Source organism: Chlorocebus sabaeus, chromosome 17 (assembly GCF_047675955.1).
Source record: "Chlorocebus sabaeus isolate Y175 chromosome 17, mChlSab1.0.hap1, whole genome shotgun sequence".
In the NCBI taxonomy this organism is placed as follows: Eukaryota; Metazoa; Chordata; class Mammalia; order Primates; family Cercopithecidae; genus Chlorocebus; species Chlorocebus sabaeus.
The window spans coordinates 32,662,633-32,682,118 of NC_132920.1; the positions used below are offsets into that span (position 1 = coordinate 32,662,633).

A 19,486-nucleotide genomic window follows, 5' to 3' on the forward strand; every position below is an offset into this window, starting at 1 on the left:
TCAACAGTTTGCCCTTGTAAGTCACAAATAGTGATGCTGCTGCAATTATTCTTCACTAACATGCCTCAGATTTCTGTAGTGATTCTACTTTAGATATTATTCACAATGTAAAATGTTTCTATTTATTCATTTCACTTTTACCCACAGGATTATTTTTAAGTGATTTTTGTCATTTTCACACTTCAATAAAACATAAAGACAAAACATCAAGCGTATATACAAAGTGTTTTTCATATGTGTATATTTCTACACCTACATGTATGTATGTTTATATGTATTGAAACTACAGAAGCACATGTCACCAGTAAGAGCTCTGAGACACCTTTGACCACTTACCCTCATCAGATGAGATTTGACAAATGAGTTTTGGGAACAAATTTCTTTTAACTGAATTTCTGAGCTTTGTGGATTTAGAAATGCAAAGGAAAGTTTGTGAACATTTACAGGGATCATGGTTTTATTCTCCTTAAAACTCTTCGATACTTTCCCATTGTCTTTAGTATAAATCCAAAATCCTAACGCCATCCACGAGACTCTTAATAACCTGGCTTCTTGTGATTTCTCCAGGCTAGTCTTTCACCCTCCTTCCCCTCAGCCTCTCTGCTTTAGTGAACTTTGTTCTAGTTTCTTGAAGAAGTTCATCAATTCAAGCTTTTGTCTATGGGATTCCCTAAACCTGAAATGTGTCTCCCCCATTTTGTCCAAAGAGACACAGGTTCCACTCTGCCCCTGGCTCACACCTGCTTAACCTGTCAAGTCCCAACTGAACTGTCACTCTTCAGAGGGTCTTTCTCTGGCACCCTAATGTAATTGAGATCATCCTATTATTCTCTGTTCTAGAACTCCCCACTTCTGATATTTCTCATTCCTGTGTAAGTTCCTGTGTGTTTGGTTTTTGGCCATCACTTTCACTGCTCTTTAAGCTCCCCCAGTGGAGTGGAGAGGTCTGTTTTCCCTTGTTTGGATTCCTAGAGGCAGCGCAGGCCAGGCACAAGGTCATCACGTAGGAAGTGTTCACAGGATGAAGGCGGTGGCTGCTGTTTAAGGAGGGGTAAAGCCTGTGGGGTGAGAGAAGGAGTAGAGAGTGTCTTTGGGGAGCAGGCTCCCAGAAGGAGGTTGCGCGGGCTGCGGTGCTTGACAGATCCTCCTCCAGCTCCTGCTTGGAGGTCTCCAGAACAGGCTGGAGGCAGGGAGGGGGTCCCCAAAGCCTTGGAATCCGTGGTAGTTTTCCCACCTGGTCCCCCAAACCCCCTGTACGCCTCAGGAAGACGGAGGATGAGCCCCTGGGCTGTGCGTGGTCAGGGTTGCAGGTTGGGCAGATCAAGGTTCCCAGCGCCCGCACCCCACCCAGGGAGCCCTGGATGGGGCGTCGGTGTCAGTGTCTTCCTCGGAGGCCATCCCTGTGACTGGATGGTTCGTGTGTCCACAGCAGGTTTCTTGGAGCAGGCTAAGTGTGAGTGTCGTATCTTCAATGGGACTGAGCGGGTGCGGTACCTGAACAGAAACACCCATAAACGGGAGGAGAACCTGCGCTTCGCCAGCGACATGGGGGAGTTCCAGGCGGTGACGGAACTGGGGCGGCCTGTCGTGGAGAACTGGAACAGCCAGAAGGGCATCCTGGAGGAGAAGCGGGACAAGGTGGACACCTACTGCAGATCCAATTACAGGGTTTTTGAGAGCTTCACAGAGCAGCCATGAGGTGAGAGCGGCAGGGGGCGGGGCCTGAGTCCCAGTGAGCTGGAAATCTGAGAGTGTGTGTGTGTGCGCGCGCGCGCGCGCGCGCGTGTGTGTGTGTGTGTGTGTGTGTGTGTGTGTGTATGTGACAGAGAGAGAGAGAGAGAGAGAGAGAGAGAGAGAGAGAGCCGTCTGTGACCATTTAGAGTCCTCTCAATGCCGAGCAAGCAGTTCTGAGAGCACAGGTGTGTGTAGAGTGTGGATTTGTTGTGTCTGTGTGGCCGTTGTGGGAGGGGAGGCAGCAGCCGGCTTCTTCTTATCCTTGGAGACCTCTGTGGGGAGGTGACATGGGAGGTGGGTGCAGGGGGCTGGAGAGAGAGGAGACCTTGATTGTCCTGGATCCTTAGAGATGCAGGGAAGGGAAGTGTAAGGTGTATATGGTTGGGGTGAAGGTTTAGGGGAGGAGAGCTGAGGGGTATGGAAGGTTCGGGATAACGTGAGGGGGCCAGTTCCAGACTGTCCCTGGCACACACCCTTCTTGTAATCTCTGAAATAAAAGTGCATGGTGTTTGTTTGCAAAAGCATTACGTTAACTTCCAGGGGAACGGAGGAGACCTCTGAGGCAATTCTGAAGCTTCTTTAGGTCTAAATTTCTTTTTTTTGGTTTGTTTTCTTAGTGTGTATATTTTTACATAGCTGAAATGATTGTGAAACTAACTTCTTGAATTAAAGTTTTAACACATTGTTATTATTTTATTATAATGCTGAAAGTTTTCTAGTAGTTACGTATTATTATTTTATATGTAATAGTTGTGACACAACTTACCTCACTTTCTCTTTTGTTTCTCCTTTATTATGACATTCTCCAAAAGCTGAAAACGTATGTTTCCAGTTAATTTGCAATTTATATTTTTGGATTTGTAATTCTTTTAAATAATTTTGACCTAATTGTGTGCCGGTTATAATTACTGCTCTAAGAATTCCCTATTGTATTTGGTAGGTAATGGACAACTATCTATTGGCTATTATCTCTAGGGCTTAGCATTTTTCTCAGTGACTTTGTGGATTCTTTGTACTGTAAGATTATTAACACTTTCTTGATATTTTATTCAGCATTTTCTCCAGTTTGTGGTTTGTATGTTGATTTTGAAAATTCTTTTCCATGTTAAGGATTTGAACGTTTGTTTGTTTGTTTGTTTTCGGGTTTTGTTTTTTGTTTTTTCTTTTTTTGAGACAGAATCTCACTCTGTTGCCCAGGCTGGAGTGCAGTGGCGCGATCTCGGCTCACTGCAACCTCCACCTCCCAGGTTCAAGCGATTCTCCTGCCTCTGCCTCCTGAGTAGCTGGGATTACAGACACGCACCACCACACTCGACTAATTTTTCTATTTTTAGTAGAGACGGGGTTTCACCATGTTAGTCAGGCTGTTCTCAAACTCCTGACCTCGGCCTCCCTAAGTGTTGGGATTACAGGCTTGAGCCACTGCACCCGGCCTGAATGTTTTTATTTAATAAAATATATTGCAAATTTTTATTAACGATTTGCAATCTATCTTAAATCTACCATTCTGTGGTATTGTTGTCTCCAGGTTTCTCCTTCCTGCTCACGAAAATTGCATTGTTGAGAGTCTGCTAGTGTCAGGGATTTTCCTGGGCATAAGCACCCCAAGTAATGAGTCCCAGACCCTGCCTCGATCCAAAAGTCCTTCTGGAAAAAAATCATTTTACAATGATAGGTCTGATAATAGTTATGTTTGTTTTGCACGGGAGATGCATTGATCAGCTAAGTGTAAATATAAGAACTTTCAAAATTAAAGTGGCTTTCCTTAATCCTTCTCGCTGCTTTAGCTCTCATGCCTTTCTAGGAGAAAGATTTGGAGAATCGGCCGGGCGCGGTGGCTCATGCCTGTAATCCCAGCACTTTGGGAGACCGAGGAGGGTGGACAACGAGGTCAGGAGATGGAGACTATCCTGTCTAACATGGTGAAATCCCATCTCTACTAAAAATACAAAAAATTAGCCAGGCGTGGTGGCATGCCCCTGTAGTTCCAGCTACTCCGGAGGCCGCAGCAGGAGAATCACTTGAATCCGGGAGGCGGAGGTTGCAGTGAGCCAAGATGGCACCACTGCATTCCAGCCTGGGCGACAGAGCAAGACTCCATCTCAAAAAAAAAAAAAAAACAAAAACAAAAACAAAACAAAAAAAAAAAAACGATTTGGAGAATCATTTCTGCTTGTTTTGCACAGGAGATGCATTGATCACCTAAATGTAAATATAAGAACTTTCAAAACTAAAATGACGTTCCTTAATTCCTAAATCTTAGGATTTTCTGGGAATGTAAAGATTTGGAGAATCATTTCTGTCTGTCCCACGTTCCCGGGTCAGAACCATTTCTGTGGTGTTTTAAGGTGTGAGTGCATGGCGGTAGTATTCCTAAAAATCCATACTCAGTTTCCTCATGTACCCTACTCTGTCCCTTTATCTATCCACATTGTTTTAAAACATATTCTTCTCTCAAGGTGTAAGAGGATGATAAATAGGTGCCAAGTGGAGCACCCAAGTGTGATGAGCCCTCTCACAGTGGAATGGAGTGAAAAGCTTCTGACCTCATAAATTGATGGCTATCTTCAGTCATTGTTCTATATATTTCACGTAAATTAATCCTCACATAACCCCAAGAGGTAAATTAGTATAATTAACCTACATTATACGTGGGAAAGATGAGACACAAAAGAATCAAAAAACTCTTCCAGGATCAACCAGTAAAAGGCAGACCTCGGATTTGAACCAGGCAACTGGGCTCAGAAATCAATTTTAATTACTACACGCTGTACTTTCAAAGATTTGTAAACACTTTGACAATGCATGCCAATTTCAAGCTATGAAGAAACAAATACAATTTTTATAACATCTCTCAAATCAAATAGGTCCACACTATCAAGATTAAATTCCAGACTGCTGATGCTGTAAGGCCTCATGGCCAGCTGTACTGGAGGCCTGGTCAAGGTCAGAATCTGGGTTTACAGAGAAGCAGACAAACAGTCAAACAAGGAGACTGTAACTTCCTGATTGATTCTCTCTACCTTTTTTTCTCCTAGTCCAACCTAAGGTGACTGTGTATCCTGCAAATACCCAGCCTCTACAGCACCACAACCTCCTGGTCTGCTCTGTGAATGGTTTCTATCCAGGCAGCATTGAAGTCAGGTGGTTCCGGAACATCAAGGAAGAGAAGGCTGGGGTGGTGTCCACAGGCCTGATCCAGAATGGAGACTGGAACTTCCAGACCCTAGTGATGCTGGAAACAGTTCCTCAGAGTGGAACCTGCCAACTGGAGCATCCAAGCGTGATGAGCCCTCTCACAATGCAATGGAGTGAGCAGCTTTCTGACTTCATGAATTTCTCGCCAAGAAGGGGACTTTGCTAATCCCTGAGTATCAGGTTTCTCCTCTCCCATATCCTATTTTCATTTGCTCCATGTTCTCATCTCCATCAGCATGGTTCACTGGGGATAGCCCTGTAATAGTTTCTAGAAACACTGGTACCTCCTGGAGAAGCAGTCGTGCCTGCCAGGCAGGAGAGGCTGTCCCTCTTTTGAACCTCCCCATGATGGCACAGGTCAGGGTCACCCAGTCTCCCCGGGCTCCAGGACCTGCCTTGGGTCTGAGACTGAGTTTCTGGTGCTATTGATCTGAGTTGTTTTGAAAATAGATTTAGAAACTTAAAAACCTTTAAATTTATAGACTTAGAAGCTCAGAGACTTAGAGACTTAGAAACTTAGAAGTTTAGAAAAGCCACACCAGGTGGCTATCTAAAAGCACCCACCCAATGACCAGGTGGCCATCTAAAGCACCCGCCTGATGTCCGTGTGGCTATCTAAAACACCCACCCATATTCCTGGAACTCAAACAGAAGAACAAGTCCGGGAAATACCCCGCGCGGGTTCAAACCAGGTTCAAACCAACCAATTAAAGTAAGACATCTCGCTCAGGCCATAACCTGCTCCAATCATCTTGCGCCTCAAGCTTTGTAAAATTTTGTGGTTTTTTGCCTTTATAAACTGTCTGTAACAAGCATTCGGGGTCCTGTGGCCAACTTTGGACATAGGACCCTAGCGCGCTAGCAATAAATCTCTCCACTGTGACTTCTGTGTCGAGTGGTCTCTCGTGACGACCCCTGCCCAGGAAGGAATCTAAAAACTAGGTTCCTACATTTGGTGCGTTGGCCGGGAATGGGGGTCGCCCGAGGACCCTCGACCCCTCCAGTGGAGACACAATTGGCCCGGGCCACCGACTGCTGACCGGACGAACGGACTCTTGTCAGGTACTTTCGTTTCGCTCTGTGCTCTGTTTGTCTTGCCGGCTAGCTCTGAGGAGTACTCCGTCTGAATAATCAAGTGGGGAAGGGGGGCAGACGTGTCCGGCACCTTCCCCCTTGCGCCCCGGGGGACGCCCTGGTGGTTGTCAGGAGGAAAGCTGACGACTCTGTTGGCCTCCTCAAATCGGTAGGCAGGTTACGCCTGCCATCTGAATCTTTTGTAATCTTGTGGCGCCACTCTCTGGCCGCGCGGCTCCTCTGTGTTTGTTTGGTCACTGTGTATATTGTTGTCATTTCGTCCTTGTGTGTGCGTGACTTTCTGGACGAAACTATAGGACAGACACTAACAACTCCTTTAGCCTTGACTTTGACCCACTTCCCTGACGTCCGGGCGCGAGCCCACGATCTCTCCGTGGAAGTCCGTAAAGGACGATGGCAAACTTTCTGTTCGTCTGAATGGCCAGCCCTCCAGGTTGGGTGGCCCCAGGACGGAACATTTGACCTCTCCATTATCTTACAGGTTAAAGCAAAAGTGATGAATCCTGGGCCACAAGGACACCAGGACCAAGTGGCCTACATAATCACCTAGGAAGATTTGGTCCGAAACCCCCCTTCCTGGGTGAAACCCTTCTTCCATTCCCCCTCCCCGTCCCAATCTACCCTCCCTGATGGAACTCAGCCACCTTACGCTTCACCCTCGTCCCTTACCCTATCCCCAATCCCTCCCACTACTCCCTCGGCCCCTACTCTTTCTCCAGCCCCTTCATCGGTCCCTTCCTCGACCTCGCCTCCCTCTCCAACCCCGCCCAAATTAACCCCTAGAACGCCGCCACCGTCCCGTCCTCCCCGCTCGCTCCGCGCGTCAGGGGGCCGGAAGCCCGCCCCGCGGCCCGCCCGGCCGCGCTCGCAGCCACATTCCCGGGGTTTGCGTGCCTCCAGCGGTAAAAGGCGAGGTCGGAGGGGTTGCGCAGTGAAAAAAAAAAAAAAAAAAAAAAAAGAGAGGTCAGGGGAGCCCGCCCCTGGTGGTGGCCCGGCGTCCGGCCGACCGCCGCTCCCGCGCCCCTCCTCCCCTCCGCCGTTCCGCACCGCCACCAACACCTCGTCTCCGCTTGCGGCGGACTGAAGACCCGGATGGCACTCCCACCTGGCAGTCTTCCCTTTTCCCCCTTCGCACGGTCAACCGCGCAATCCAGTACTGGCCCTTTTCTGCCTCCGACCTCTACAATTGGAAAACTCACAACCCCCCCTTTTCCCAAGACCCTCAGGCCTTAACCTCATTGATAGAATCCATTCTCCTCACCCACCAGCCTACCTGGGATGATTGTCAACAGCTTTTGCAGGTCCTTCTGACCACCGAAAAAAGGCAACAAGTCCTCCTGGAGGCCCGGAAAAATGTGCCGGGGCCAGGAGGCCTTCCAACCCAGCTCCCCAATGAAATAGACGAGGGATTTCCCCTCACCCGCCCAGACTGGGATTATGAGACAGCACCAGGTAGGGAGAGTCTCCGAATCTATCACCAGGCTCTGTTGGCGGGTCTCAAGGGGGCAAAGAAACACCCCACCAATTTGGCCAAGGTAAGGACCATAATTCAGGGAAAGGACGAAAACCCGGCAGCCTTTATGGAAAGACTTCTAGAAGGGTTCCGAATGTTTACCCCATTTAATCCAGAGGCTCTAGAACATAAGGCTGCCGTGGCCATGTCGTTCATAGACCAAGCAGCACTAAATATTAGAGGGAAACTCCAAAGATTAGATGGGATCCAGACCTATAGATTACAGGAATTAGTCAGAAAGACAAAAAAGTGTATAATAAGAAAAAAAAAAAAAAAACTCCCGAGGAAAAGAAGGCCAGGCTAGCGAAGGAACAAGAGGAACGAGAGGATCAAAGAGATAAAAGAGAGATAAGTATTTAACAAAAATCCTGGCGGCAGTAGTAACGGAGAAAAGGCCAGGGAGACAGGGGGAAAAGCGGAGGCGGCCTAAAGTAGATAAGGACCAGTGTGCCTACCAGGCATTTACTTCAGGAGCTGAGTGCCTTACAACTTGCTCAGCACCTTAATTAAAAGATGCATTCTTTTGTCTACCCTTGGCCCCCCAAAGCCAAGAACTCTTTGCCTTTGAGTAAAAAGATCCTGAAAAAAGAATTTCGGGCCAATTGACCTGGACCCGACTTCCCCAAGGGTTCAAGAACTCTCCCACTCTCTTTGATGAGGCTCTCCACCGGGACCTAACTGACTTCCGGACCCAGCATCCAGAAGTGACCCTGCTCCAGTATGTAGATGACCTCCTCCTGGCAGCCCCCACAAAGGAAGCCTGCATGCAAGGTACTAGGCATCTACTCCAGGAACTGGGTGAAAAAAAAATACCGGGCATCCGCCAAGAAGGCACAAATTTGTCAGACCAAGGTAACCTACCTGGGGTACATACTGAGTGAGGGGAAAAGGTGGCTCACCCCTAGGTGCATAGAGACTGTGGCTCGCATTCCACCGCCCCGGAATCCCAGAGAGGTGCGTAAATTCCTAGGAACTGCTGGGTTCTGTCGCTTGTGGATACCCGGTTTCGCTGAACTGGCCGCCCCCCTTTATACCCTCACCAAGGGAAGTACCCCTTTTACCTGGCAGGAGGAACATCAATTGGCTTTTGAGACTCTAAAGAAAGCACTCCTCTCTGCCCCAGCCCTTGGGTTACCGGATACCTCAAAACCTTTCACCCTCTTCTTAGATGAGAGGCAAGGAATTGCAAAAGGAGTCTTAACCCAGAAATTAGGGCCCTGGAAGAGACCGGTAGCGTATCTGTCTAAAAAGCTAGATCCTGTAGCAGCCAGTTGGCCCCCGTGTCTCCGCATCATGGCAGCCACTGCCATGTTAGTCAAAGACTCTGCTAAGTTAACCCTTGGGCAGCCATTGACTGTTATTACTCCACATGCTCTAGAGGCCATAGTGCGACAGCCCCCGGACCGGTGGATTACCAGTGCACGCTTGACCCACTACCAGGCCCTCCTATTGGACACAGACCGCGTCCGGTTTGGCCCTCCGGTCACCCTGAACCCTGCAACGCTGCTGCCACTACCAGGAGACCAACTGAGCCCTCACGACTGTCGGCAGGTGTTGGCAGAAACCCACGGAACGCGGGAGGACCTCAAGGACACAGAACTCCCAGACGCGGACCACACATGGTATACAGACGGCAGCAGCTATCTTGACTCAGGTACCCGGAGGGCAGGAGCGGCAGTGGTGGATGGCCACACCACCATTTGGGCGCAGTCACTGCCCCCTGGCACGTCTGCACAAAAGGCTGAGCTAATAGCGCTAACAAAGGCCCTAGAGCTGTCCAAGGGGAAAAAGGCTAATATTTACACAGATAGCCGATATGCTTTTGCAACGGCTCATACCCATAAAAGTATTTATGAAAGAAGAGGTCTCCTAACATCAGAGGGAAAAGAAATCAAGAACAAAGCTGAAATAATTGCCTTATTAAAAGCCCTCTTCCTCCCACGAGAAGCAGCCATAATCCACTGTCCCGGACATCAGAAAGGACAGGATCCAGTTGCAGTGGGAAACAGACAGGCAGACCACGTGGCCAAGCAGGCAGCCATGGCAAAAGTACTAACCTTAGCCTCAGAACCCAACAAAACCGACCAGGATAGACACACCTACACCCCAGAAGACCAGGAAGAGGCAAGAGCCATAGGAACTATAGAAAATAAGGACACCAAGAACTGAGAAAAAGAAGGGAAGACAGTCCTCCCACAAAAAGAAGCCGTGGCTATGATCCAGCAGATGCACGCCTGGACACACTTAGGTAGCCGGAAGTTAAAAATGTTGATTGAAAAAACTGACTTTCTAATTCCTAAGGCAAGTACTCTAATAGAACAGGTGACTTCTGCCTGCAAGGTGTGTCAGCAGGTGAACGCTGGGGCTACTTAAGTGCCAGCAGGAATACGAACCCGTGACAGCCGCCCGGGGGCTTATTGAGAGGTAGACTTCACTGAAGTAAAACCTCACTATGCTGGGTATAAGTACTTACTACTGTTTGTAGATACCTTTTCAGGATGGTTAGAAGCCTACCCCACCCGGCAAGAAACGGCACACATAGTAGCCAAGAAGATTCTGGAAGAAATCTTTCCTAGATTTGAACTTCCCAAGGTAATTAGGTCAGACAACGGGCCGGCCTTCGTTTCCCAGGTAAGTCAGGGGCTAGCCAGGATACTGGAGATTAATTGGAAATTGCATTGTGCTTATAGACCCCAGAGCTCAGGACAGGTAGAAAGAATAAATAGAACAATAAAAGAGACCCTTACTAAATTGACCTTAGAGACTGGCTTAAAAGATTGGAGACGCCTCCTATCTCTAGCTCTTTTAAGAGCCCGGAATACGCCTAACAGCTTTGGGCTCACTCCATATGAAATCCTCTACGGAGGACCTCCCCCTTTGTCGACCCTACTTGACTCCTTTTCTCCTTCCAACTCCAAGACTGACCTGCAGGCCCGGCTAAAAGGACTACAAGCAGTACAGACCCAAATCTGGGCCCCCTTGGCAGAACTGTACCGGCCAGGACATTCGCAGACCAGCCACCCCTTCCAGGTGGGGGACTCCGTCTACGTTAGACAACACCGTTCTCAAGGACTGGAGCCTCGGTGGAAAGGACCCTACATTGTTCTCCTGACCACACCCACAGCTATAAAAGTTGACGGAATCGCCACTTGGATCCACGCATCCCACACCAAGGCTGCTCCAGAGACGCCCGGACCACCTGGGACATGGAGACTCCGTCGCTCCGAGGACCCCCTCAAGATAAGACTTACTCGTACCTCACCCTTTACTTACTACTAGCCCTCCTTCCCCGCGTCGCTGACACCAAAAACCCCCACCAACCTTTTAACCTAACCTGGAGAGTAACTAATTTTAACACCCATGAAGTCTTATATGAGACTTCACAAATTGCCCCTGTGGGAACTTGGTTCCCTGACCTCTATCTCAACCTAGATAAAGTAGCAGGGGTAGATAACATGGAAGGGGGAGCATGGAGAAAACAGGCTAGAAAGGTGTCCATAAGCCGGAACGGGTTCTATGCCTGCCCCGGATTCCGGACAGGAGAAATAAAACAAACTTGCGGGGATATAACTTCCCTGTATTGTGCTAGCTGGACTTGTGTAACTAGTAATGATGGAGAATGAAAATAGGCCACAACACCATGGTACATATCCATGTCCTTTGTTAAGCCCTGCACCAGAACCCGGTATTCGGCTGATTGTAATCTGGTCTGCATCAAATTCAAAAAAGAGGCGAAATCTGATGGCCGCTAGATGTCAGGGTTAATATAGGGCCTATATTTACACCAAAAGCCACTGTTTAGGATCCCCATCCAAATTAGACTAGCAGTCAGCCCTGCCTCAGCTCCTGTCTCAATAGGGCAAAACCCAGTTTTACCAGAAGCAAGGCCTCCTCAGCCGGAGGCCCCTCAGGGCCCCCGGCCGGAGGCCCCTCAGGGCCCTCGGCCGGAGGCACCTCAAGGCACTACCCTGCCCTTGAGTTCTCCGGGCTTAGGTGACAGGCTCCTTAATCTCATAAAAGGGCTCTTACTTTGCCTTGAACCAGACCAGGCCAGAATCCACCTCCTCTTGTTGGCTGTGCCTAGCGACAGCCCCCCCTTATTATGAAGGCATTGCCTCCACTAATAATTTCACCAACTCCACTAATCCTACTGGATGTGCATAGGATCAGCATAAAAAGCTGACCCTGGCTGAAGTTTCTGGGTCAGGAATCTGTATAGAAAAGGTACCCACTAGCCATCAGCATCTCTGTGACAAGACTCTGACAGTGCCTAGCTCCAATCACTATTTGGTCCCTTCCGGGACAGACTGGTAGGCTTACAACATTGGACTCACTCCCTGTGTATCCACAGCAGCGTTTAACCGCAGCACAGACTATTGCATGTTAGTACAGGTTGTTCCCCGAGTATACTATCACTCTGGAAACTCCTTTGACCTCCGGTATGAACAGAAAGCTTATAGTAGACCCAAAAGGAAACCTGTCTCACTCACCCTCACTGTAATGCTAGGAGTGAGGGTAGCAGCTGGGGTTAGGACCGGAACAGCAGCTTTAGTACGTGGTAGCTACCATCTGCAACAACTTAAGGCAGCCATAAATAAAGACCTTAGAGCCATAGAACACTCTATTTCAAAACTTAAAGAATCTCTAACCTCTCTGTTTGAAGTTGTATTAAAAAAAAACCGGCGAGGACTAGAAATTGTCTTCTTAAAGGAAGGCGGGCTCTGTGCAGCCCTCAAAGAACAATGTTGCTTTTACGCAGACCATTCAGGAGTGGTTAAAGATTCTATGGCAAAACTAAGAGAAAGATTAGACAAACGGAAAAAAGAAAGAGAGTCTCAACAAAATTAGTTTGAAAGCTGGTACAACCAGTCTCCTTGGTTCAGCACCTTAGTCTCCACCATCTTAGGCCCCCTTATCCTACTCATGCTCATCCTGACTTTCGGGCCGTGTATACTTAACCGCTTACTCGCCTTTATTAAAGATAAGTTAAACATTGTGCAGGCTATGGTCCTAACCCAACAGTACCAAGCCCTCAGGACAGAAGAGGAGGCTCAAGATTGAGCCTCTTGGTCACAAAAAGAGGAGGAAATGAAAATAGATTTAGAAACTTAAAAACCTTTAAATTTATAGACTTAGAAGCTCAGAGACTTAGAGACTTAGAAACTTAGAAGTTTAGAAAAGCCACACCAGGTGGCTATCTAAAAGCACCCACCCAATGACCAGGTGGCCATCTAAAGCACCCGCCTGATGTCCGTGTGGCTATCTAAAACACCCACCCATATTCCTGGAACTCAAACAGAAGAACAAGTCCGGGAAATACCCCGCGCGGGTTCAAACCAGGTTCAAACCAACCAATTAAAGTAAGACATCTCGCTCAGGCCATAACCTGCTCCAATCATCTTGCGCCTCAAGCTTTGTAAAATTTTGTGGTTTTTTGCCTTTATAAACTGTCTGTAACAAGCATTCGGGGTCCTGTGGCCAACTTTGGACATAGGACCCTAGCGCGCTAGCAATAAATCTCTCCACTGTGACTTCTGTGTCGAGTGGTCTCTCGTGACGACCCCTGCCCAGGAAGGAATCTAAAAACTAGGTTCCTACAGTTTGTTGTGATCTCAGACGAGGAGAAGTGTAGGGGCCTTCCTGGCATGAGGGGAGTCCAATCTCAGCTCTGCCTTTTATTAGCTCTGTCACTCTAGACAAACTACTTAACCTCTTTGAGTCTCAGGCTTTCTGTTGATCAGATGTTGAAGTTGTGCCTTACATCAAGGCTGTGATATTTGAATGAGTTTGATGCCTGGACCTTGTAACTGTTCAGTGTGATTTGAAAACCGTTTATTCCCCCAGAAATGGCTAGTTATTTTAGTTCTTACAGGGCAGCCTTCTTACCCGTTTTGAAAGCTCTGAATCTTAGAGTCTCAATTAAAGAGGTTCAATTTGGAATAAACATCACTAAACCTGGCTTCCTTTCTCAGGAGCACGGTCTGAATCTGCACAGAGCAAGATGCTGAGTGGAGTCGGGGGCTTTGTGCTGGGCCTGCTCTTCCCTGGGGCCAGGCTCTTCGTCTACTTCAGGAATTAGAAAGGTGAGGAGACTTTGGGAGCTGAGTCTCTACACAGGTTTTTCTGGAGGAGGAAATATGGCTTTGCTGAGGTTAGTTCTCAGAATATGAGTGGCCCTGGATAAAGCCTTTCTTTCCCCCAAATGACCTCCAATGTCCTGATAATCTAGAAATCATCAGCGCATAGTTTCTATGTCAAAGCATAATAGCCATAATAGCTTGTGGCCTGTAGAGATGAGAGAAAGGTTAACGAGTAGCGATCCTTTGGTTCCAGATCCTGGAGCAAATTAAGGAAGAGCCACTAAGGCTAATGCAATTACACTGGATCCTGTGACAGACACTTCACGCTTCATGGGTCACATGGTCTGTTTCTGCTCCTCTCTGCCGTGGTTGGTGTGGGTGGTGGTGATAGAGGAACCTCAGGTGAGAGATCTGGGGCTGGAACATTGTGTTGGAGGACAAATTTGCTTCCATATCTTTTAAGTGTATATCTTTTCCTCTTTTTCCTAGGACACTCTGGACTTCTGCCAACAGGTAATACCTTTTAATCCTTTTAAGTTTGGGATTTCAGTTATTCATTGCTATTAATAAGACCTCATTCAGTCTGTATTAACTTACAATTGGTATAGATGGCCCCTTCCTGATTCTGTAAGCACTTTCAGGTTTGGCGAGTGCAAATAGATCTCAAGTTTGAGCAGACCAATTATTAAGCAATTTTCCTAACTCTGGTTCTACAGGAGTTCCCTTATCACTTACTGAATAACCATTGTGTCTTTTTCCCTTAGTCGCCTGGGAGGCACCATCTATCCTCCTGTCCTGAGGGGAGTTCCTCCTAGATCTGGTTGGAACTTTGTATGGTAATTAGTTAAGATTTAGATCCCCTGTTGGGAAACCTGCTGGGTTATGGATTTTTTTTTTTTTTTTTTTTTTTTTTTTTTTTTGAGACAGAGTCTCGCTCTGTCACCCTGGCTGGAGTGCAGTGCCTCAATCTCGGTTCACTGCAAGCTCTGCCTCCCAGGTTCACACCATTCTCCTGCCTCAGCCTCCCGAGTAGCTGGGACTACAGGTGCCCATCACCACACCTGGCTGTTTTGTATTTTTAATAGAGACGCAGTTTCACCATGTTAGCCAGGATGGTCTCAATCTCCTGATCTTGTGATCTGCCTGCCTTGGCCTCCCAAAGTGCCGGGATTACAGGCATCAGCCACTGCACCCAGTCAGGTTAAGGATTTTTGACAGGAAGGCTATGGGTTGTCAGTGGCCTCAGTGCTTTCAGGCTATGCTCTTGTTTACACTGACAAGAAGGTGGTATTGGAGTGGTATAGGGTTGTGGAGAAGACCTTCAATTATCAACTACAGGTTGTAAATTTACCCTGGCTTTTAAAGGAATAGGGTACACTGTTTTTTCTTTACTACTTCTATCTCTTTCTCTCTCTTTGACTCCTTGTTTGTCTCCTCTTCTCTCTTTAACTTTCTGTCTCTCTGTCTCTTCCTCCTTCTGTGTCTCTCTTTCTGTCTTACTCCCTTTCTCTCACTTCTCTCTCTTTTGTTTCTGACTCCCTGTTTGTGTTATGCCCAGACCGTTTGTTCCCCAAAGAAGACCACCAGAGTCCAGTGTCAAAGCCAAGCGGCAAGGATCTTTACTACAAGTTCGAACCTGGTCCCTCCATTCCACAGCATACAAGAGGGTCCTGAACAATGCGAGTGTTTGCTTTTTATAGCCCGAAAGTTACAGGGGAACAAAGAAATTCTTTTGGTTCCCGCGCTTTCAGTAAAACCTTGAACGACTGTCTCCTTATCGGAGACTTTCCAGGTGGTGTTTGCACTGGACTCAGGGAGTTTGAGAGATATATGGCCATATGTGGTGGGATGGGAGGATGGGATGTGTTTGTACTGGGCTCAGGGAGTTTGAGAGATATATGGTGATATGTGGTGGGATGGGAGGATGGGATGTGTTTGTACTGGGCTCAGGGAGTTTTGAGCCCGGGGCTGAGGAATGTGCCCAGCTCCTTTCATTTGTCTCTGTCACTTCCTCCTTCTCTCGCTCTCTCTCACTTTCTGTCTCTTTCTCTCTTTCCTTTGTGCTGGTCTTTCCCTGCCTCTGCCAGCTGCTTATGCTGTGGTTCTCCCCTCTCCTTCCCTTTTGATGGCTTAGACAGTGTAAGACTGCCACCTCCTTGGGTTTTTGCACTGCATGCAATAACTCCATGATTCCCTTGTGATATTTAATGGGGGTTCCCCCAGAGGTTAGGAACTCCCTTTCTTTCCATATTGCCGCATGGGCATGTAGGATTAGATAAGCGTACTTACTATCTGTAGCAAAGTCTCCCAATTATAACTGACAGGCGGGAGAAATACCTGGTTACAGGCTGTCCCAGGATTCCTCAGATGGTAACGGACCTTGAGAACAGTCATCCGGGACAGGAGATTAACATTGAGAAGGCTGCACCAGTGTCCAGGAGGAAGTCAATTTCCTGGCCCTCAATGGTTAAATGTACCCAGGGCTCAGTGAGGGTGATGACATGAGCTGGCACTTGCCCTGGGCACCTGTTGTTGGATCATCTGATTGGGGGCTTCTGGCCCAGAGAACCTTTACACTCTGGGGCAGTGCACCTTCCAGTAATTGCCTCGGCATAGTGGACATGGGCGAGGGGGCGGCTTGTTTCTCATTGGACAATCTTTTTAAAAGTGTCCTTGAAAACCACACTGATAACAAGCCCTACTGGGTGATTGGCCTGCTCCATTTTCTATCCTCTCTGAACCACCAACGTCTGTTTGCCTGAGGACCATGACTAAGGCTGCAGCCTTTCTCTGATCTCGCTTTTCCTTTTGGGCCAATTCCTCTTGGTCCCAATTACGGAACATCAAGTTTGCCAGGTTTAATATGCCTCCAGATTTTGTTCAGTGTCCAGGGCTTGGTTTGGGAGCTTTCTCCTGATTCTTGTGGCTAATTAGGTAATGAACATATCTTTCAGGATCAATTGACCCTCAAGTGAGTCAGGTGACAGGGGAGTATATCTTCTTAAGGCCTCCCGTAGCTGCTCCAGGATGGCAGAAGAATTGTCTTCTCTTCCCTGAGTTATGGTGGACATCATTAAATAATTCACAGGCTTTTTCCTAATTGTCCTTAGTCCTTCTAGAACACAGGTCAACAGATATTTGTGACTCCAGTCCCAATGATCTGAGTTGAGGTCACAGTGGGGATCCATACTGGGAACAGCTTACTGACCAGTAGAGAATTTGTCCCTTTCTTCAACTGTCATTCTATCACTTACTTGACTAAGATACCAAGTATCTCCAAACTCTCAGGCTGCAGCTAAAGCCACATTCTTTTCATTAAAGACCAGGGTTTGATCTAACAGTAGTATGACATCTCTCCAAGTGAGATAGAAGGTTTGCCCAAGACCCCGTAGGACGTCTATATACTTATCAGGATCATCTGAAAGCTTCCACCAGTCTGCCTTGATCTGCTTTAAATCAGAGAGGGAGAAGGGGACATGTACTCAGGTTGGGCCAAATTCTCCGCCCCCTACCGCTTGAAGGGGACATAACCGATAGCCCAGGGGTTTTTGTGGTCCCTTGGAGATTTATTTGCTTGTTTCCTTCTGGGTGGGGGAGATTAGAGGAGGCTTATCATTAATAGGAAGGAGAGGTATAGGGAGGCTAGCATATGGGGGTAAGCTGAGAGGTCCTCTTGTGGGATGTAAATTGCAAGTTTTGCATAGTTGTGGATTCTCCTTCAATGAAAAGAGAGCTTGGACACAAGGTATTTCTCCATTTGCCTTCCCTCTTACAGAAAAGGTCAAGCTGCAGGACAGTATTGTAATTTATACTGCCCTCAGGGGGCCATTTTTCCCCATCAGAGAGACAATACTGGGACCAAGCCACAGTGCAGACAAAAATGAGTGGCCACTTTTACAGAGTTTGTGGATCAAACTGGTCCCAATGGCTTAGGATGCATTTCAAGGGTGAGCCTGTTGATGCCTGAGTGTTTCCCATCTGAAAGACAAAACTGCCTGCAGTTTTGGTTTGTTTGTTTCTTCCCTGCCCAAGAACCCCCAATGATCCCTGGACCCTGCTGACTGGAATAGTTGCTCTCACTGATGCAGCAGCAGAAACACCTCTTGCCCAAGAACTCACAACGGTCCCTGGACCCTGCTGATCGGAATAGTTGTGCTCACCAATGCAGCAGCAGAAACACTAATTTTCCTCCTAGACCACAAGGAGGACCAAGGAAGGTCGGATTTAGTGACGGTTACTGACATATTCTCAAAAACCTGCACCCTTGCCTGTCCTCCTAGACCACAAAGAGGACCGAGAAAAATCAGATTTAGTGGCCCTTACAAACACATTCTCAAAAACCTCTTAGAGTCCTAAGCATTTTCCTGTTAGTATTGGGACTTTATCCCTGTCCTATAAAGATGTTATGCCCCAAAAATGAACCAGAGGGCCATAACCTGAGGGAGGGAAGGGATCTCCAGGATTGGAAGAGTGACGCCTTTTGTCCCCACTTGAATAGGAAGGATATCATTTCTGAAGCTCCCCATATCCTAGCTTCAGGAATAGCTTTTGTTAGGCCTGCCAGTCTGAGGAGGGATCCTAAAATTCCAGATAGTCCCACCCACCAGACAGGGCTTTGGGCAAAAATTATTTCTTTCTGATTGCTGTGTCTGGGTGCCTAAAGAAGGGAACAGAGTCCTGAGGTTTATACTAGAAATCATTCTTATAGGAGAAAGTAGGCAAGCACCAGACACACGGAGTGGTTTTTAGAAGCAAGACTCACCTCGTAGAAGAGAGGCAAGAGGACGTTTGCCTGATAGGCATTAGGACCCAGGAGGCAAGGGTCAGTATCAATAGGATAGATGTGCGAGTCTCACTTGGGCAAGGTGACTTTGAGAGTTCCGCTCATGGCTGCAGGGTCAACCAACTTGTTGTCAAGACTCCAGAGCTGAATGGCTTTCCTTTCTGTCAACCCTCAGCTCAGGCCAGAAGTACAGAAAAAGTGGAAGCTGCTTCCAGGCAAACCAACGCTTCCAACTCCAAAGAGCTGGGGTGAGAGGTGACAACATGCCAGCAGCCCTTGCACTGGGAGTTATACCTGATGTAAATGACGAGTTGATGGGTGCAGCACAGCAACATGGCACAAGTGTACATATGTAACAAACCTGCACGTTATGCACATGTACCCTACAACTTAAAGTATAATAATAATAAATAAATTAAAAAAAAAAAAAAAAACTTTCTGGTGCTGGCACAGAAGCAAGTTTGCCCACATTCTATATTCATGATAAATAGTTTGCTGTTTGACCATATAGCCTCTGGGGAATGCTGAGTTGGTCATGATTCTCCAGCCTCCAGCTCTCTACCTTTCCCTCTTTCTGTTCATGTATTAATTGAAAGAATGTAAGGCCAGGTTGGGCAGCTCTCATTTTCCGATTGGTGGTCCATCCGATTTTACAGACTATGAACAGAAGACAGAGACAAAACAACATTCCCAGAATTACATGTGAGATGTTAAGGTAGTGTTTTAGGTAGGTCCAAGGATTGAGGCTCTCCAGGCCTTGCTGGAATTCAGTCCAGGCTTATAAAGAAGGCTGAAATTCTTTAGTTTGCTTATTTAAGTCAAGAATTTTGTTTTGTAATTCACCAATATCAAAGGTAATGTCGGATGTGAGAGCTCCTTGCAAATGGACTTTCACAAGGTCCCATGGATACTCACTTTGGTTATATTCTAAGTTGGTTACACAAATATGAGTGTCATTAAAATGACAATGCAATTGCTACTGCAACTGTAAGCTTTGTACTTGATCTCCTAACCATAGAACCATGGATTTCAACATTACCACTTCAGTTTGTAACTCAGTGTTAATTTTATTCTGAAGTAGCC

General features: G+C 47.3%; 1 pseudogene; it reads left to right on the forward strand.

Moving 5' to 3' along the window:
- The first annotated feature begins 265 nt into the window (after positions 1–265).
- Positions 266–18,711, forward strand: LOC140708874 (H-2 class II histocompatibility antigen, E-S beta chain-like; annotated as a pseudogene).
- The last annotated feature ends 775 nt before the right edge of the window (positions 18,712–19,486 follow it).